The sequence below is a fragment of the Cebus imitator genome, unplaced genomic scaffold (genome assembly GCF_001604975.1).
Source record: "Cebus imitator isolate Cc_AM_T3 unplaced genomic scaffold, Cebus_imitator-1.0 Scaffold275, whole genome shotgun sequence".
In the NCBI taxonomy this organism is placed as follows: Eukaryota; Metazoa; Chordata; class Mammalia; order Primates; family Cebidae; genus Cebus; species Cebus imitator.
The window spans coordinates 2,056,138-2,069,784 of record NW_016107590.1 but is presented as its reverse complement, the minus strand read 5'-3'; positions in this window follow the sequence as shown (position 1 = coordinate 2,069,784).

Here is a 13,647-nt window from a genome sequence, read left to right as displayed (position 1 = left end):
GTGATTAGAGCTGAATCATATATATTAGTACTGAGACTTCAAAGTGATATATTACCACGTACATGTTATCTGGGGTATTTTATATGTATCTGGGTGGTACACTCTCTCATTTTCAAAATATCAAATGAGTGCCTCTTCATAAAGTGACCTTTTACAAGTAATCCTTCAGTTTTTATTGACTTGTATATTTCCTGGTGTTCTTGACCTCGATTTGACTGTTCGTTCACATGGCACAAGTTAAAACACGTTTGCCTGGCCTTTTCCTCAAATTAGTAAAGCAAAGGAGTCATTAGTAGGAATACAGCAGCAGAAGTCTAATGGTGTGGTTTGGGCTTAGAAACTAATGCTCAAATTGTTAAGGCTCTTTATCAGATCTGTTTGGGGTTCGCTCTCATTTGTGGTGGTTTTTGCTAGTGATCAGTGGGAGTTATAATGGAGAAGGGTGACTAATTATAAAACTGGAAAGTCACCAACCATGAGATTCTAGTATACAATCTAATAGTTTTAGCCCATGAAAATCCCATATGAATGCATTCATACTTGTCAATGCCCTATAAGCTCCCTGCAGTTTGATTGAGTGGCCTTTCAAACAAACTCTAGAAATGTCCTTCTCTTAGCCCTGATGTGCTATGAATTTGAAAGTCTCCCCTCTGCGTGCTGACTCCTAATAAGCAACGCTATTGCGCCATTGTGCAAATGCAGAAACATCTGCTGCAGCCACTAACAGCTTATTGAAAATGTCTAGCCAATGCTGCAGATCCTCTCCGCCCCCATTAGAAAATATGCTGGCAGTCAACAGAAACACAATGAGACCTGGAGAGCTTCAGGAGCAGGAAAAGACAGTGAAGAGCTTTGGGAGAATAAATGAAACCCTCTCAGCCACGTTGTAGGATTGGCCATTAGCGGCTGCAGAGCCTTCTTAAGAGGATTCAGTTTTCTATCACCAGTTGTTTTTCCCCAACCTCACAGGAGTAACCTAACTACCACCTAACTACCACCTAACCACCTAACTACCTCAACCTCAAGAGGAGTAATCCACTTTTATACTACCTGGCTCACCTCACAATCCAAAGTAGCCTTGTAAATAGTTTCCCAGGGTACATGAGAGAGGGTGTGGTTTAGAATTATAAGTTAAGTTGGCAATGTGAATAGACAAACTTAGAGAAGGGCCAGACTGAAAGACAGGCAATCAGACATTCACTGTACGACCTCTACAGGCACAAGGGGATAAGGTCCTAAGCTAAATAAAGGCCGATAAAAATTGAAAGAATGTTTCCAGGGGTGGCAGACTGTTGAAAACAAAAACAGTGCTAAGTGTGGGGCAGTCCTTTGCTTCGGGTTCCTTGGGAAAAAAACAGAAACTTCGTGGATTTTGCAATGATGCCTTTTCATTCCTCACAACAGCTCACTGAGTGCAAATCAATTGTGTATGACCTACTCAAAGTCACTGTGTTATTATAGCTTTTCATTCTTTTTGCTTTGCTCCTGGAAGAATCCCTCCTTTCTCCTTCACCTTATGTTCTCATTTCCATCCCTCATGGCATTCAAGTAACATCATATTGGTTTCGATTATTTGGTTGAATGCAACATAAATGAGTTCTGACTAACTACACACACACACACACACACACACACACACACACACACAGGGGCAGGAAATGGGGAAATATATCAACTGGAAAGTCAAGATGAGTAGCCAGGTATAAGGAAGATGAAAACCAGGGTAACACTAGAGAAGTCATGGACAGTCTCTTCAGAATTCACCAAAAGGATGAGTCGAATTCAACCATTTGGAGTCTTGTTGATGTCACTCCGCTCAGGATTCAAATTTCTAGGTAGCGTTATGTGCCTACCCTTGGGCAAACTAGGGCTGGGCCCTCAGTTTCATATTCCCATGAAGGCTGCGTGGAGTTGACAAGGGGAAGGTCACCGGTGCTGGTGGGAAAAGGTAGGCTGTGTGGGCAGGCACTGCCAGTGACCATCCCCCACAACCACACCCAACATGTCCATGAAGCAATGGGATGAAGCTCAAACTACATGTCAGGCGCAGCTCTTAAAATACAAGTTTATCCGACTGCTCTTCACTATGGCTAAGTACATCCTTTTCGACCACTGCATTTGATACATTTCGTTCTTTCCTTTAACATAGAAATTCCTCATTTCAGTATTCAGCTTTCACAGTGAACTGTCACCAGGCTTTAAGTCCTGCCATGGTCTGAACATCTGTGTCCCTCCCAACTTCATATGTTAAACAAATCCCCAATGTCGTGGTATTTAGAGGTAGGGCCTTTGGGAAGTGACGAGATCGTCAAGGCAGAACCTTCATGAATGAGACTAGTGCCCTTATAAAAGAAGCCCCAGGGAACTCTTCCACCATGTGAGGACACAGTGACAAGTCAGCAGCCTGCCTCCCACCAGGGGGCCTCACCAGAACCCAACCATGCAGCGACCCTAATGTCAGACTTCCCAGTGTCCAGAACTGACAAATGGGAGCTTCAACAGTAGAAACCTGTTTATAGTACTTTATAGCCCAAATAAACTAAGATGAATCTCGAGTCTTGCCCATTCAATAATTCTGATTTTGTTCATCATAAAGACCAAGATGTAGCTATAAAAAGTATCTCCAAATAAAAAGGCATTTTCAAATCACGTAAGTGCTGCCCAGTAGAATTTCCTGCAATCATAGAATTGTTCTATGTCTGTGCTGTCTAACATGGTAGCCACTAGCTACATTTGGCCAGTGCAACCGGATTTATTTAACTTCAACTAATCAGAGTACAAGTTTGAATAGCCAAATGTTGGCAGTAGCTCCATCTTGGGCAGCACAGAAGATATATGATATCCTAGAAATTCTTTTGGGGGGATCTGTATGGCTTTTATATACTACCACAACTCATGTATTCCATCAATGTGGAGTGTTAAAAGCTGAACTAACAAATACTTTTCTGAGACTATTAGCACGCTGTACCAATTGTACAAATGTAGCTAATGAGAAACCTTGTAGCTAGTTGACTTGCATCAGGTTACCCAAAATCTAAACCACGTCCAAGCAAATACACAAAGCTCCAGGAAGTCCCGAGCTTTAGCTCTGCCCTCCACAGGTGTGTGACCGTTGGAAAATCCCGTTTTCTACTTCTTGAAAAGGGAGCTAGACTGCACACCATGGTGTCCTCTTCCAACTCTAACAGCCACAATTTTCGTTTTTCTCCCATCAAAATCTAAAAGCTGTGAGACAGGGGTTGCAGATATAAATGACTACAGAGACCAGTCTGGCAAATGAGTAAAACCTGCCAGGTGAGGACTGGAGCAAACTGGAAAACACATGCCCTAGGCAATCATACAGCTGAGAATATCAGTTCATTTCAATATTCTGATTTTCCGTGAGACCTCAGAAATTTTTTCTTTTTTTTTTTTTTTTTTTTTTTTTTTATAATTTTTTTTTTTTTTTTTTTTTTTTTTTTGAGACAGAGTCTTGCTCTGCTGCCAGGCTGGAGTGCAGTGGCCCAATTTCAGCTCATTGCAACCTCTGCCTCCCACGTTCAAGTGATTATCCCGCCTCAGGCCCCTGCCTTCCCCCACCAATAGCTGGGATTACAGGCACACCCCACCATGCCCAGCTAATTTTTGTATTTTTAGTAGAGACAGGGTTTCACCGTGTTGGCCCGCATGGTCTCAATTTCTTGACCTTGTTATTCACCCACCTCAGCCTCCCAAAGTGCTGGGATTACAGGCACGAACCACTGCACCCGACTAAGCATTTTTATTGTTGGCATCGGAAGCAATTTAAGAAAATATGCAAGCTACCCAAAACTCACTCCAGGTATGACATGGATTGCTTCAGATAGACTATAGCTCTAGAGCGCTCCAACTCTGTCCTCCAAGCGGCCCCTCGCAACCACCACCCACCACATTCAGAATTGTCTGGCTTCTCCCACACTCTCATATTGTCCTCAGTTTAAATTATTATTTCTAAAGTTTCCTTCCTGGGCTCCAAACATGATTTACATGATTTAAAAAATTAGATCAACCTACAGCATCACCACGATTGTGAAGGTGGCTTTGTTTCTAATAAGAGACAAAAATTATCAGAACATAACCAATATCAACAGATACCCCATCGCTCCTTTATCTTTCATGATGCTACAAAGGAAATTTCAGCATCAAGGGAATTCAAGGTGTCAGTGATTCATTGAATTTTGTGTTTTGAAAAGGTTACATTCAACTTAGCCTCAGATTAAATTCCAAATAGTTACTGCTCAAAAAAGTCTAACTTTTCACTGAAGCATTACTCTTCAACTACACAATCTTACTGCAGTAAAAGGACATGACCACCAGGTGGCAGCATTATATCATTGAAGAAGCTCAGATCTTGCACTTGAGGTTTATTTATAAAAATTGTTTTGGCATAGTCTAATCAATCTACACGTCTTCTAGATTTCTTATTTTCAACCAGTTATTTATATTATTTGAAATTATTGTGGCTTAAGCCATTCACTCCGAAATCAACTTTAAAGTTTTTAGATGTTCAGAGTTATCAATACCTTGCTGATTATTAACTTGCTTATCGTACAGGATCCTGGGAATAATGGATGCTGCATTTTGTAAGAGAAATCCTAGATGATAATATTTGTGTTCTGGAATCCCAGGAGTACTGTATATTAGCTCAGGAGGCAACCTAGATAATAAGCAAAGAATCTTTTGGAATACAGGAAGTACACTGCTATGTACTCTGGAAATAAAACCCAAATTCACATCTCAATAATGCCTAACAACTGGTCCTCAGCCAACTAAGAACCAGTTCCTTCTCTCATCCTCACTTTCACTCACTCATACGTCAACTTTGTCTTTAGTCAGCCATGGGTTAACTGCTACCTCCTCACAATTCAAGACAAAGAAAAATGCATTTTACCACTGAATATAGACACATGTATACACACACATATTCATAATATCACTTTCTACCTAAAAAGAAATAATTTCTTAGCATCATCATATATTCAAGAAAGGGTTCTAATTTTCAATTGTCTCAAATGTTGTCTTAATCCAAGCCTGCTGCCTTAAAACAAATATGTTCTTAGTCTGTTGCTATAGCAAAATACCTCAGGCTGGATAATTTAAAAACAAACAAACAAAAATTTGTGTCTCACAGTTGAAGAGGATGAAGGCACTAGCAGTTCTGGGGTCTGGTGAGTACCACTCTCCAAGACGGCACCTCTTAGTGCGTCCTCACATGAATGAAGGGCAAACAGCATCTTCACCCCTCTTACATAAGGATGCTAGGCCCATTCACCATGGGCCCAACCTCATTGCTTAATTACCTTTTAATATTAATACTATCACTCTGGTGATTAAATTTCAACATATGAATTTTGAGGAGACACACTGACCATAGAAAATGCCCTCATTTAAGAAAACCAAACTTTCCATACCTTTTACTCTTTCTGGCCCCTCCCTGCTTACATAATTACATTTGGCAGAAGTCCACATTTGGACTTGGGAATCTATCATCAGGAGACACAGCTCTGAAGCCCGGGAGCTGGGGATTTTGACTTCAGCTGACCCTTATGGCTCATCCTCACAGTAACCCCTTCCAAAAAGAAGGGCACATCTGGAGGTGGCACAGAAGCAAATTTCTGGCAATATTAGAATGGCCATTTTTATCCGATTCCAGCAAATACGACTTCAGAAATAAAGCCAGTTCTCAGAGAATCTAATATAAGTTTAGTAAAATAATTGTTAAAAAAGAAAAACTTTCTTTTATTCTGTTTTCATTTAATGAGACAAGAAGCTGATGTAGTGACTCATTCAGCTTCTTAGGGATACCTACCTGCCCCCTGGACGCTTAGAAAATCTAAAAGAAGTTATCGTCACTCTCTCCACCAAAAAGAAAAGAAAGTCACCTGCACTGTAAAAGAATAAACATTTTCAGAGGACTTGGGGACCCACACTTAGCTTCCGAGAGGAAAACCTTTGACCCTGTCAACCTGCTTCCTGCGAGAGCTGTGCTGTGCACATGGTGTAACATGAAGTCAAGCAGAATGTGACCTACAATCTCCCCAACCTAAGCATCTACTTCCCAGTAGGTTGTTTGTTCATTTGTTAATTTTGTATCATTTTGTTTTGCCCAGACCAGAGTATGAGAGATGAGCAAAAAACCATGAACAGCCAAGGCAAGGTGCCAGGCTCACGGGTGTTGGTGGTTGGCGAAAAGGGGGCAAACATTCTGCTGGCAGCTTGGTAATCTACCTAGAGGCTTCAGGTTCTGCACATGCCTTGACCGATCTGGCAATCTTCCTCTAGAAATGGATTCTAAGGAAATCATTCTGACTGCGCCAGGGATGTCTCAAAGGACATTCACTACAGTGTTGCTTAAAATCCCGGCAAATTAGAAATAAGGAGTCTAACAATGCTGGCGATGCTAAATCAACTATTGGTACATCCATTAAACACAATACAGCCTTTTATAATGGCTTGGTAAAGGTTATTGTTCTGAAGTTTTGTTTCCATTACATGGAAAAATCAGATTCCAGAATACTGTGTGCTGTACACAGACTACTATTTTGATTATATATCCTGGAATAGTATCTATTTAGATTATAAATCCTGGAATGATATATACCAAATGGCTAAGAGTAATGCCTCTGTCATAGAATTAGGGTTGATTTTCAATGTTCTGCCTTTCTTCCTTTGATTCTTTTTCTCGTATATTTTTCTGTAAGTATATATTTGTGTATAATTAAAGTTAATGTCAGCTTGAGGCATAGGTGCATTCCGAGAACCCTCGTTCACTAAGGTTGATGGCCAGAAGCAGCAGGAAATTTGGAAAGCCAGAGAGGTTCAAAATGAGCATCAACAACAACAACAACATAATAATAATAATAAAGAAATCAAACAACATCTATTCTGACAATGAGTTTCAAGAAAAAGACCAATTCCAGGAAGGAGAAATCAGAGCCTTCAGGGGAGTAACTAAGCCATGACAGGACTAGAAAAGCTGCAGATACACAGGTGAGGTGATGACTGATACTGACACCTGTGCAGTCCATTTCCTCCTACTGAAGTGATTTATACATGAAACCTTTGTATAAAATAGATAGTGAAATAAGTCCGAGTCTCTATGGCTTCATGAATTGCGGCTCCAGAAGTCTATAGGCTATATGAAAGCTTTTTAATTTTCAAATGCATATCCCTGCATAGTCTAGAAAAAAACTGCCACATGTGTGGAAGACAAAACTAGGCCCCTTCCTAGAGAAGATTAATAGCAGTTGCCAGCTTTTCTGTCAATTGTGCTTTTTACAAAGAGACTTTGTTTCATGTAAGAATATTTGAACTTCTTTTGTAAGTCTGAGCACATTTAACTCAGGCACAAGTTAAAAATCAGAATAGGTTTCTTGGATTTGCAGCCTCAATTGATTTTTCTTCTATAAGCTGTGTTTCCAGGCTGTCTGCCTTTCCACAATAAGCTAAAGGGATCCAAGACTCCCAAAGCAGAACTCTGCAGGGATGGCCCACAAACCCCATCAATGAAACGCTTTTAAAAAATTTAATAATCCCCATTTGCATGACTTAAAGTCTATCACTTGTAACAAGAGCTGTGACCAAAAACTCAGTGTCAAAGATAAGGGTACAGTAATCTGACATATTTTTTGAGCTCCCATTTTGCTGAGGTACTTGATTTTCATAAATTTGGATTATCTTCTTTTTCATTGGTTGTATCTAAGTTTGGAAAGTTTCTATAAAGCCAAGACCTTATGAGGGGGTCCCCCTGGTTCTTGTGTCAGCATACAGGTGTCCCCCAGGCTGCACACAGCTGCCCCAAGTATTCTACACTTCCACGTATTGAGGTACACCAAGAGAACCCTAATAAAGTGAGTCAAATCCGGGAAGCTGTAACTTCAACTTTAGGCCAATCCAAACACTTTCCCCAAACCAGACACTGAGTGTTCTATCCAAGTCTAATAAATTCAGTAAGTGAAAGTCTCTGCCTAAGAAGGGAAAAATGATTTCATACATTCTGTAACCAGTTATTATTTCCCTTACCCTTTTTTCCCAGATCTTTTTGTACCTTTTAGCTCACTTTTATTCAACTCTCAAATCTCTAATTTTCAATGACTAAATTACTCTGGAATGTAATTAATGTTTACTTAGCACATATTTGTCTTTAAGTTGCACTGGTATGTATGGCATTTTTCCACATGCATTATATCCCAGGGCTAACACTAGGCTCTATACAGGACACTTTTGTACCTCTTCTCCTTCCAACCACAATGTGATAGAGGAACGATAAATACAGCCACCCTACCTTTTCCTTGTGATGCTGGCAGCAGAACGTGCCATCAGGAACATGGGCTCTGCACTCTGGGGGCTGGGCTTGAACGCCAGCTTTGCTCCTTACTAACAGGGTGACCTTCCACAAATTATTTGTGTTCTCTGTGCCTTAGTTTCCTCATCTGTAGGAGGGAGTCATAATAATACCTATCCCACAAGGGTTGTTTAAAGGAATAAATGGCAATGTATATCAAGCGCATGGAGAAGCATGTGACACAAATATGGCCCATTTGTTAGGAATTCATGAACTCAAGTCATAAAGCAGACCATTCTGAAGTAGTTTTCTCATCCTACTCTATAAGAATATCATATACTCATGTAGTTTTGTGCATAACTACATAAGTGTTTTATGTTTGACCAGAGACCTGTCGCCCAGGCTGGAGTGCAGTGGCATGATCTATGCTCACTACAACCTCCACCTTGCAGGTTCAAGCGATTCTCCTACCTCAGCCTCATGAGTAGCTAAGAATATAGGTGTGCATCACCACACCTGGCTAATATTTTGGTATTTTTAGTAAGGATGGGGTCACTCATGGCTAGAATAGAAAAATGCTATAGAAACAAAAGTGGGGCAGATGTAAACCTTTGTAATTAATCAAAATAGTAATATGCCTCAAATTCTATATAACTACCCCAGGCAAACCTATTTCTGTAGGTACGTAAGACTTCATTTAAGAAGATTTAACACAAATACACATACTCATTAGATAGCAATGCCCATATATGCTTTCCCTCAAGAGAGTCTAAATCTAAAGACTCATGTAGAGGGAAAAATATCAAGTAATTGTGCATGCCTTACTTGATAGCATAGTTCCAGAGGGCAAGCCTCATATTTTATAAAGAGCTTGTCAGGGTCAGGCATGGTGACTCACACCTGTAATCCCAGCACTTTGGGAGGCTGAGGTGGGCAGATCGCCTGAGGTCAGGAGTTCCAGACCAGGTTGGCCAATATGGTGAAACCCCATCTCCACTAAAAATACCCAAAACACTATCCAAGCATGGTGGTATGCACCTGTAGCCCCAGCTACTCAGGAGGCTGAAGTAGGAGAATCGCTTGAACCCTTGAGGTGGAGGTTGAAGTGAGCTGAGATCGTCCTACTGCACTCCAGCCTGGGTGACAGAGCAAGACTCAAAAAAAAAAGTCGATCAGGCATGTCAGGGAGCTTACCCTTTTGACAAAGGCCCTAAACAATTATAATTTGCAAGATCTGCTCCTTTGATATTCTGGATATTGAATCAGGTTTGCAAGATATAATATAAAGTTTTTGTTGATTTGTTGTTTTGGTTTTTGTGAAACCTCCTATGAAAAAGTCAATAATCAGAGCTAACTAAGTGATCCTAGCCTGGTAACTATGTGTGAATGATTTAAAATCCTTCCAGAGATAACTCTCCCTGTTGTAAAGAGGCCTTCTTAGCCGTGGGCATTTCATTCATCATCTTCAGCATTTGCTGAAAAAACATTTAATCTGTTCGCCTCTCTCTAAAAAGATCAAATCCACTGTGTTCAAAACAAAGTGCTTTCTTCTTAGAAGTAAACAATTTTTTCAAAGCTGTAAGTCCTAATGAAGATATATTAGTTCAAAAGCCACAGAATAGAGGTCCCAGATACAGCTTTTGAGTGAATCCCGACAAAGGTCAGTAAGGTCACAGATAAGAAGTTCCTGCTGCCTTGAATCAATCTTTCAGCGTGTTCCCCCAGGCTCTCCGCAGTCTATGACGGCCGGCTTTGCCAGGTCGAGGAGGGACCAACCACTAGAAATGACTTGCATTAAGACAGCAACAGAACAATCAAATGATTTTTCTTCTCTTAAAAGATGAGATTGTTCTACAATTCTTTCATACAATGTGTTTAGTTGGGAAGACCAAAATGGCAGCAGGAAATACTTTCAACAAAAGATGTAATAATAACTCTTATTTACTCAGGCCCTTGGATGGCAATGGCTAAGAGTATTCTTCTGGACAGGGAGATACTCAAATATCAAGGTCCAGAAGAGCTTGAATGTCTAAGTCAAGTACAAAGGAAAACACCACGTTAGAGGACAGACACTAGTTCCCTCTTTTCTCCCAGAGCCTCAAAGTCTTGGACGCCTCAGTCAGAGGTCTTCACTGCATCTTTATGGAACAGTGAGGAGGAAATGAGGTTTGCCACTCCTGAGAGATTCTCAGAAGACCACTTCTTATCAGACCACGTGGCAGATAAGAAAAAAAGTTTTCTTGCTTTTGATAGCTATATTTCATTTTCTCCATCATAGGAATTGACGCTGGGTGCAATGGCTAGATGACCACAGCAACACAATTTTTTTTTAAGGAAACAATGTGAGAAAGCAAAATATCTTCACAAGGGTCTTCATTGTCCTCAGGATACTCCAGGCCACACTCATCTCTTGGCTCTGGGAAGCACAGGTTCAAGTTGAGCCGTTTTCAAGCCTAGCTCCATGGAACCCCTTTAGGGATTGAGAAGAGCCAGAGGGAACCCTCCCCTTCTATCCCAACTTCCCCAGAAGAACTCTAAATGTATCTTCTTAAAGGGAACCATGACTTTAATACAGATGTTTTTAAATGGCCTAGGCTAATCCTAACCCTTTAAAAATGAAGAAAGAGAAGCAAAGAAGTACAGATGACAGAATGAGTGATGGAAATCAACATATAAAGCAGGCAGCCAGAGCCTAGGGTCTAAGGAGGAAAAGGACAATACTTGTTTACCTAGGACCCAGAAGGATGGGCGCTTACAAGAGGTGGTTCCTCAAAAGTGCATATTACAAACACCCTAAGATGAACTTTGTAATATTGATTCCCTCTTTGAAATGCAACTCATTTTCTCATAATAATGAAATAGATACCAGCACAACTACTGATCTTTCATGGTAAATACACTTATCTTCCTACAAGTTAGCCTTAGTCATTCTTTCTCTTCTCTTTCAATCCCAAACTCTTCCTTTCCTTGGCTATCTCTTCAACCCCCAACCCTTCTACAGTGCTTTATTCTGAATTAGTAAAGTCAGGTTGGTCCCACACAGTTACATGTAAATTGCATTACCCAACAGTATCAGTTCAATCTTACATCTCTGGCCAGCATTGTTTTATGAAATTGGAACGAAATACTTTAAGTATATATTAAGAAAATGTTTAAGTGTCCATTTTTTAACAATACTTGAAATGCTACAAGAGATAATGTAAGACTTGGCTCCCTTCATAAGCTGATTCAATGAAACTAGATCATACAAGGAACCGTATAGCTGGGTGGGTCCTTAATAGATCATGTAAGCCTCTGCCACCTTCATGGAGCACATTCTTAGACTCTGACAATGGAATCAACTTGAAAGGCATCTAAAGATAAGTTTTAAAACACCCTTAAGTTTTAAAATACCCTTAAAATTGTTCCCCAGCCATCTCTTCTCAGTTCAATAATCCCATTTCTACATTATATTTTTATTTTCCATTTATCTTTTGATTCTTCTCGTACTCCTCTTGATTCTGCATAACCCACTTACCTTGAAGTACCAGACTATTTGCTGAATATAAAAGACTTTTTCTAAGCCCTTACTACTTTTTTTTTTTTTTTTTTTTTNTTTTTTTTTTTTTTTGAGACACAGTCTACTGTGTGACCAGGCTGGACTACAGTGGCATGATCTCTGCTCACTGCACCCTCTGCCTCCCAGGCTCAACCGATGCTTGTGCCTCAGCCTCCCAAGTAGCTTGGACTATAGCTATGTGCCACTGCACCTAGTTTTTGTATTCCTAGTAGAGATGGGGATTTTGCCATGTTGGCCAGGCTGGTCTTAAATGATCCAGCCACCTCAGCTTCCCAAAGTGCTGGGATTACAGGCGTGAGCCACTGCACCCAGCCCTATATTCTTAACTGGACATGTGAGTTGCTTTTCTCCAAAAATTACCCAAAAGTCTATTAGCAAATAAATATTGCTGTTAACGTTTTAGTATACTATATTCTGTTTTTTCTGTGTAGATACAGATTTAGATTATTGCTCATGTTTTTGTAAACTTAGTCGACAATATTTTGGAAATATTTTTCTTCATTAAAATAGGTCAACATTGTTTTCATTCTTTTATACTAACCCGTTATATGGCTGCAATTGCATTTAGATCCAAGATAGATTCTGCCTTTCAAGTTGTTCATCTTTAGTCTCATTCGGGGTGTTCTTGATTGTTCCAGTGATTTCCTAACCAGTCTCCTTGTTTGCTTTTCCCTCTATGAGCTGTTATCCAAACAGTTGATCCTACCTTTCTAAAACACAGGGAGGATCACACTTCCCCCTTTCACAATTCTTCCACTGTTCTTTAGGTTAAAATCAAAAATCCCTCCCAGGGCATTCAACATCCTCCAAAACCTGGCTCTCGCCTGGATTATGACAAGGTATCACTCTGTCAGTTAGGCTGAAATATAGTAATACAATCTCAGCTCACTGCAGCCTTGACCTCCCAGACTCAAGCGATGTTCCTGCCTCAGCCTCCCAAGTAGCTAGAACTACAGGCACAGGCCACCATGCCCAACTAATTTTTGTATTTTTAGTAGAGATGGGGTTTTCCATGTTATCCAGACTGGTCTCTAACTCCTGGCCTCAAGCCATCTGCCTGCCTCAGCCTCCCAAAGTGCTGGGATTACAGGAGTGAACCACCAGTGCTCCGGCCCAGCCTCCCCATCTTCTCTGACTCTAACCTCCCAGGCTCCTCACCACTTTCTGTCCCCTCCATGGAAATCTCAGCCTCACGCCTCTCCTCTTGCTTTTCATGTGTCCTGTAATGTCCTTCCCTGCATTGTCTGACACATTCTCACTCAGCTTTTAAGATTTTCTTCTCTGTAGGCTTCCCTGCCAGTCAAGTTGCTTTCTCTGTGTGTAAAGCCATTTCTATGCAATGACACCATTTATTATAATTTTAAATGCCTGTTTGTCCCTCCCACAATTGTGTGAGACCCCCCCCCTTTTCATCCCTAGTGTTTTACATGGTGACTGGCACTCAATAAATGCTGAGGTGAGTTCATGCTCTCAGCCAGTGGTCCAGATTAACAAGATAAGGTATTTAGGTCAGCTTAAATTTTTTGTCCCAAAGAAGAGCTCTATTTTCACCCATCACAACTGTGTCTCTGATAAGTCAGCAGAAATTGAAAATACTAATCTTTCCTCCTCTAACTTCCAGATTGAGGGTAACATCAAATATGCAGGGAATATCTTAAGGATAGCATCCCTGACCCATTTCAACCCTTTCTACTGACAGAAGGGAATGAGGATTTCAGGAATCATGTCCTACCTTCTATTACAAACCTCCTGGCAGACACCCCAACTGTGAGAGCAGTCAGTGCTG